General features: G+C 44.6%; 1 pseudogene; it reads left to right on the top strand.

The window, feature by feature from the left end:
• Positions 1-666: 666 nt before the first annotated feature.
• On the top strand, positions 667-6,492 carry LOC107317671 (annotated as a pseudogene).
• The last annotated feature ends 238 nt before the right edge of the window (positions 6,493-6,730 follow it).

The following is a 6,730-nucleotide window of genomic DNA, read 5'->3' as shown; positions in this document are numbered from 1 at the left end:
TTGACCAATTGATATTCTAAATGGTGCTTTGTCCTAGTTTCTAGGACAGCTCTTTGCATCTTTGATATGCCAGAGTACCTCCAATCCACATGCATAAAACTGGCTATGTGAGCACTTTAAAGTGTTGTACTGTTTGTTTCAGCTGCACTGAGTTAAACAGCACTGAAATAATGTATGAACTGTCAAAGGGCGTGCAGCGAGCAGTGGTTGGCTGCTCACCGCTAGAGCAAACCAGCTGCTGCAAACGTCTTAACGTGCTGCTACCCTGGGACTGAGCCTCCCAGATATGAAGGGTTGCAGGAAGACCTTTGTGAGAAGGACATCTGCGAAACACACTGTGTTAGTTGTTAGAACTGTTCCATAGCAGTAAATAGATGCTACACGGTTCTCTTGAAAATTAATGGGTAAAACAACAACAACAGCAACAACAACTTGCTTTATGCAACTATTTGGTGAAATATTTTATAGCATCGTTTTTTACGTAGGAAGTATTACTGATATCTCAGTATCTAGATTTACAAACAGAATTAGCTCTTGCAAGTGTTAGCAAAAGGGAGACTTCTCCTGGAAAGGGGCTACTGTGTACACCACGGTTTTGTAGCTACCAGCAGAAACAAATAACAAGCACTTCTAAGCAGTGCTGGACTGGAGCAGAGCTGTATTTCCAACTATAAGCTTGTTTGTTTCCAGAGAGTACGAATTCCAAGAGAGGAGACAGATCTTTCCAATGACATATGCTTTCTGCCTTCATCTCTGTACTTTGTTTTGAAAAACAATGATGAAACGTTTGGTGTATTTTTTCCTTCTGAAGCAGCTGCTCTCCTCATCACGAGAAGTATACTCCAAATTAGAAACAAAACCCAACTGACATCACTCAAGGTATAAAAAGTGAGTGTGGCTGCTTAAGTGCCAAAAGGGAAAACCATCGTTTAGGTGTGAGGGATGCTGTCCTTTTCTCACCAGTCCATTAGATCCCACATGTACTATAGTGTTACTCCACCTGCTCCTCTCTCCACCCCCACCGTGTTTTCTCCAGCCCCCAGGTCCGCCTCCAAGCTCACCCGAGGGGGCAGGGCAGGCGGGTACGTATGAAGCTCCTTACCCAGGAATAGGGTCATGTGGAACCGAGCAGCTCTCCTCCCCAGGACAGGGCATTCCCCACCCCTGCCTTGAGCTCTCCTGCCACTCCTGCCCTGTTTGCTACATTCGGAGGGAATCTGGCCCTGCCCTATATAAGAGCCCTCTTATAGAGGGGGTTGGGTGTGTCAGAGCCGTTAGCCGGGCTGCTGGATATGGAAGCGAAGGAAGCTACAGCAGCAACGGAGAAGGCGACAGTGCGGACCCCAAAATGCTCCCGCTGCGCAATCACGGCTCGTGGGTGCCGGTGAAAGGCCACGCCGGGCAGTGCCGCTGGAAGCTCTGCCTCTGCGAAAAGTGCTCCCTTATCGCCCGAGCGCCAGAAGATCATGGCAGCCCAGAAGGCGCTGTGGCAGCAGGTGCCCGATGCCCTGTCAGGGTGGCTGTGGGATCCGCTCCCCCAGGGGAGGACGTCGCGGCCGGAGCCTCCGAGCAGAGCAGCCACGTGGGGGCGAAGGGCGGCAGCCCCCCGGCAGCAGTGACAAAGGCCCGGCACGCAGGTGTCTGCCCCCACCTCCCTGCTGGGACTTTCTGGGACTACGGTAGGATCCAGCCCTAAAAGAGGTTCCCATCTCCCCTTTTCTTCCTCAGCTTGTGTGCAGCCTCGCTTTGTTTTTTGCTCGGGCAAGGTTTGCAGCGCGATTCGTGGAGCTCTTGTTGCAAGGTTGAAGCTCCAAGCACATGGTTCTTCTCTAGGAGGGAATTAGGGAGCTAATCCCAGCAGTGTTGGGATGCATGTACATACAGGTGTTTGTGCACGACCTCCAGAAATAAAAAATGTTGAAAAGATACTCAGGGATGGCAAATAAATGAGGAATTACTGCTGCAGTCGTCTAAAGTTGTCTCTATGATAGCACTGCAAAAGAAAGAGACCTTTGGGCTTACAGCAGAGGCTGAGCTTGGCGTGAAGCTGCGTTTTTGCCTTTATGAGCAGACCAAAGTTTTGCAGGTAGAAAAGTGTCAGTTCTTAAATTGCTTTCATTAGCAGAGTCTTTTATGTCGCTTGTCTAGTTTATTACTATTTAATACAGTGAACTCATAGTTTTATTATAGTGATTCTACAGAAATCCAAACTGACTGCACTAGTCATTAGTCTGGGCCTTGGAAAGAGCAGGAATATGCTGGTGTGAGAACCCAGAGGAAAGAGGCATTTTGGGCATGGCTGGATCCACCTAATCTGCCAATAGCTATTATATATATATATATATATATTTAAGCTTGGTTTCCTAAAGAATGATGCCTACAGATGGTGCTGGCACGTGCCTATCAGTCCTTCATTTAATTTACATGTTTATCTGCTGACCTTTTCCAAAAAGCCTGGAGGGCAGGCAGTGAAATCATAGTGCTCCAGAAGCAGATTATACTGCTTCTCTATTGATAGGGAGGATAGGTAGACAAGAAGGACCCTATTTGTGTTCAAATAGCCAGCCTTTTTTCATTAAAAAATCAGATTTGTGAGGAACCCAAACATGAAATCCAAGGGCCAGATTCTCCAGGCTAAGAGTAGAGTTTAGTCCTGCAACTGCTTCTGCTGAACGGCATAGAATTACAGCGATGTCTTTATCTGTTCTTTTCTCATTGTTTCTAGCTCACTCTGCTTTTCCTCCAGAATACATGGTCAAACTCGGAATACATGGAGAGAGACCCTGCAAGAGTGTATCCTGGCTGCTCTGGGATGTATCCTTATCACCCATTTCCCATGGGATTTGCCCATCAATCAGCCAGGCTGTAGGGGAGCTGCACCATCACCCCCAGGGATAGCACTTCAGAAGGGTTTCCGACCCGTTCCAAGCAACTGTGGACCAGGGAATGCAGCTTCTCTGTCAGTGAGTAGAGCCTTGTGGTTTTTTAATTACTTCTGGGAATACTGCTGGTTTTGCTTGTGCAGGAAAGATCTTTTGAAGGTCCCTTCCAAGTGTTCTATTCTATTCTGTACTTTACCTTCAGCTACCTCTGAGCTGCATATTTCACTATGTGCAAGCTTTGCATGTGACAGCACATGGCCACAAAATTGATACCCAAAAATGCAAATTCATAGATAAAAGACTGAAAGAGAAATTGTTGATGCTGCAGATGTGCCCTGGAGAGAGTCTCTAAATGAACATCCTTTGCTCTGTGTGTTTCCACAGATTCCAGATGCAGGTGGAGATTTCCATCAGGCGTACTACACTCCTCTGCCGCAGTTCATCCCACCAAGTTTTCTGCCGGGGGTTCATTACATTCCACCTCCCCTATCACTGAATGTGTTTGCTGAATCAGCCAAGGAAGCACACGGTAAGGAATTATTATGTGAGCTTTGGAAGGTCCAGTATATAAACACTGAGATGGACGCTCCAAGAAACCTTGATTCTGGCTTCAGTTTTTCAGCGTTTCCCCAGATCCCTGTGGTGGAGCCAGGGGCCGAGATCCTGAAGGCCAGGGCAGACTGCCAGCTTAGACAGCTCACTTAGCGTGAGTAGTGTGAAACTCCTTGCACATCTGGAAATCCTACATTTTAATTGCTGTAGATGAAAGATTGAATCTTCAAGATCTCAAATTGTTTAGACTGAACCTCACAGATTTTAAATTTCTGTCTAGGTAAATATCTCTTTTGGGTCTCTTTTGGTGTCTAGTGCCTACACGTGGTCACGGCTGTGATTGTATCTGTAAGCTGTTCATTTAGCTGCAGCCAGCTGCGACCACAAGAGGGTAGAGCTGCTCAGAGAATTAACCACTGGCACTGGATAAGTCAATAGCCAGTCTCATTTTAAGCTCTTTTTGAAAATGCAGATAGTAAGTACAACTTTCTCTTCTTTGAACGTGAGAATAAGAAATTGTAGATCCAACTGTTTACCACACACAGAATAATCATCATTAACCATTGAAAAATTACTATATTCTATAAAAGAGAGGGAAAGCAGACCGATTTTCTCACTGGAATTAAAATGATGTTGATAGCATTTACATAGGATAAATGTAAGTGAGGGGGAATTTGGGCCTGATTTCTCACAAAATAAGCCTTGCACAGACTCACTTTGTTAAACCAGTATCCTCGTAACTTTTCAAGTCATTAGTTATTTTCAGCCAAACATCAGAGGCCTACACAATATTGATCTGCAAGGGAAGCATGTGCCTCCCTCAGCATCATTTGTTTGCAGCCATGACATGATGTGGTGTTTGGATAGCAGTCAGCTTGCACTCAGTTCCTGACTGACCTGTGTGTACCTTGGCCAACAACCAAGCGCCTGCCAGTCAGCCCAGCAGTGGGCATGTATCTGCCAAGCAGTTTGCTTCGTGTCTGGCTGGAAAGTCAAGGAAAAGTAAGCAAGAGAAGTAGTGGATAAGGAGAATGTGAATATAGAAGCATCAAGGGTGTATAGACAACATGTAAGTGTGAAGATATTCTAGGGTACCAAGAAAGGTATCAACCAGAACTTCATTGCAGTGTGTAGAAGATACTGGGCTGATGGAGATAAAATAATATGGCCTGAGTTTGAAGGGAAGAGATGAAGCTGAGAGCTGGCAGGCAAAGCAGAAATTGTATGTGAGGATTAGTGAGTTTTGTGGTTTAGAGGAGACAAGAAATCTGGGGGATAATTGCAGTGGCAGAGAACTTGTAGCTCTCTGGGGGTGGGTGGGAAAGGGAAGGAACTGAGAGTAGCAGGTAAACTTAGGGAACCCTGGAGAGAAGTAGTGGCATTGCATGTGGGAAATAGAGGAAGTGCAGACCTGGTAGAGTAAAGCTTTACTGGCCAAAACAATTGTGAAAACAGGCAACGGGGACAGAGAGAGAGGTCATGAGAGCACCCCCCTGGAGAGCAAAATGCCATCTATGACCTCAGTCTTATTACTCACTAGGGAAATTACAACCCAGGCACAAAGCCATAGGAAACAATGCATCATGGATTGTGCTGTTCAGAGAACAAACTAGTCTTCTTAGTACCAGGGAGAAAGTACAAATTAATTCCACTACATAGTATTTTTGCTCCAGGATATAGAAGAGCTTGCAGTTGTGACCCAGTGAAGGAGATGTTTCTGCATGAGGTCATAAACAAAATAGCTTCCCAGCAAAAGGTACAGATAAAGAGGGAAGCTACAGTGAAACTAATAATTCTTTGATTCTGGTTTTCAAGATAACTTGAAAAAAGAGAAAATCTGTAACATTAAATATGTGAGGATGTGTTAAGATCACATCATGTTGTTTTTTCCTAAGAAAGTATAAGCTGTTGCGTTGTATAATTTCAGGCTGTATTGACTAGTAGTGTTACAGAGATTAAACAAACAGAAGGTATGTCCAGCAAAGCAACCAGTACAATATTTGAGGGTAGAGTCTGATTACAAGTCGTTGACTTTGTAAGACAGCAAGTCGCATTAAAAGAAACAAAAAACCTACGTCTCCACATGAGAAATGATGGAGATTTACATGAAAATCAGCAAGTAAAAGAACCCATGTTTTAAAAAAATAAATGCTAGTTAGATTTGAAGAGACTATTTATTAGTCAGTCAGTGAAGGCATTAAAGTTCACAGGAGTGGTCAAAAGGCATGGCATAGATTCACTGTAGCTAAGTGGGCAGAAGAGCCTGTCTCATACTCCTATTCCAGTGCGGCTCTATATTTCCCATCTTGAAACAAGCATTCTTGCTACTTTCCCTTAAGCATAGCTGAAACAGTCAAGTGCTGTCTGAAGTACAATAACTCAGTTTGGAGAGCTGCAGCTCTTGATGTTAAGCACTTTGGAATTGACAGCACTGAAAAACAAACTAGATTTACAAAAAGCTATTTTGCATTGGGGAGTTTCTCTCTGGAAGCACGATTTGATACATGAAAGGCAAACTGAAATACAGGGATTTAGATGGGATTTTTTTGTTTGTTAGCATTTAACTGCAACCTTTTCCTATATATATTTGTTGAGGCTCACCACAAAAACTCCACTAAGGAGCAATCTCTATCAAGAGAGTTAGTGGTCAGCCCTTAAATGGGATCTAGGAGTGGTGAGTCAGGCTCAACCCGTTCTGGGAGCAAAGCTGAATTACCTTCACCTGTGCTCCTGCAGCAGACTCATTGCTTGCCTCAGATGGTTAATCAGAGGTTCAGGCTGTGATCAACAGTTCCCTTAAAATATTCTTTTTCCAGGTACTGCAGCTGACAGCCAGGATTCAGGGGATGGTTTGTGAACCTGGCCAACCGTCTTCCCCCAGAAGAAGCAAGCAGAGACCAATCTGTATCTTCTAAACAGTAATGGCCTGGAGAAAAGCTGAGTGAAGGCAACACTATTTTCATTATTGAGGAGAGTGTTGGTAATTTGAGGCTAGGCTGACAGTTACTGAGCAGTCACAACAGCTAAAAGAGGGGATTAATGTCTGCTCCCTTCATGATTGTGTTAGAACTACCAGCCTCTCAGCTCTGCTCCCTGGCATTGTAAAACCCTTGTTCATAAAAGAGGTTTTCCAAAGCCAAGGTAAATTGCATCCCCTCTTAGGCGGATGGAAGCAGGAAAGAATTACAACTTTGATTTCTGGTTTCTTTGCTGAAGTTGAATGGCTCCATGATTTTTGGAGTAAGATCTCCACGCCATGCACACTCTGTAGCCATCTCATGTTCATGACAGTAATC

Source organism: Coturnix japonica, chromosome 8 (assembly GCF_001577835.2).
Source record: "Coturnix japonica isolate 7356 chromosome 8, Coturnix japonica 2.1, whole genome shotgun sequence".
In the NCBI taxonomy this organism is placed as follows: Eukaryota; Metazoa; Chordata; class Aves; order Galliformes; family Phasianidae; genus Coturnix; species Coturnix japonica.
Note: the sequence above shows the minus strand (reverse complement) of the source record. Positions and strands in the feature narration are given on the sequence as shown.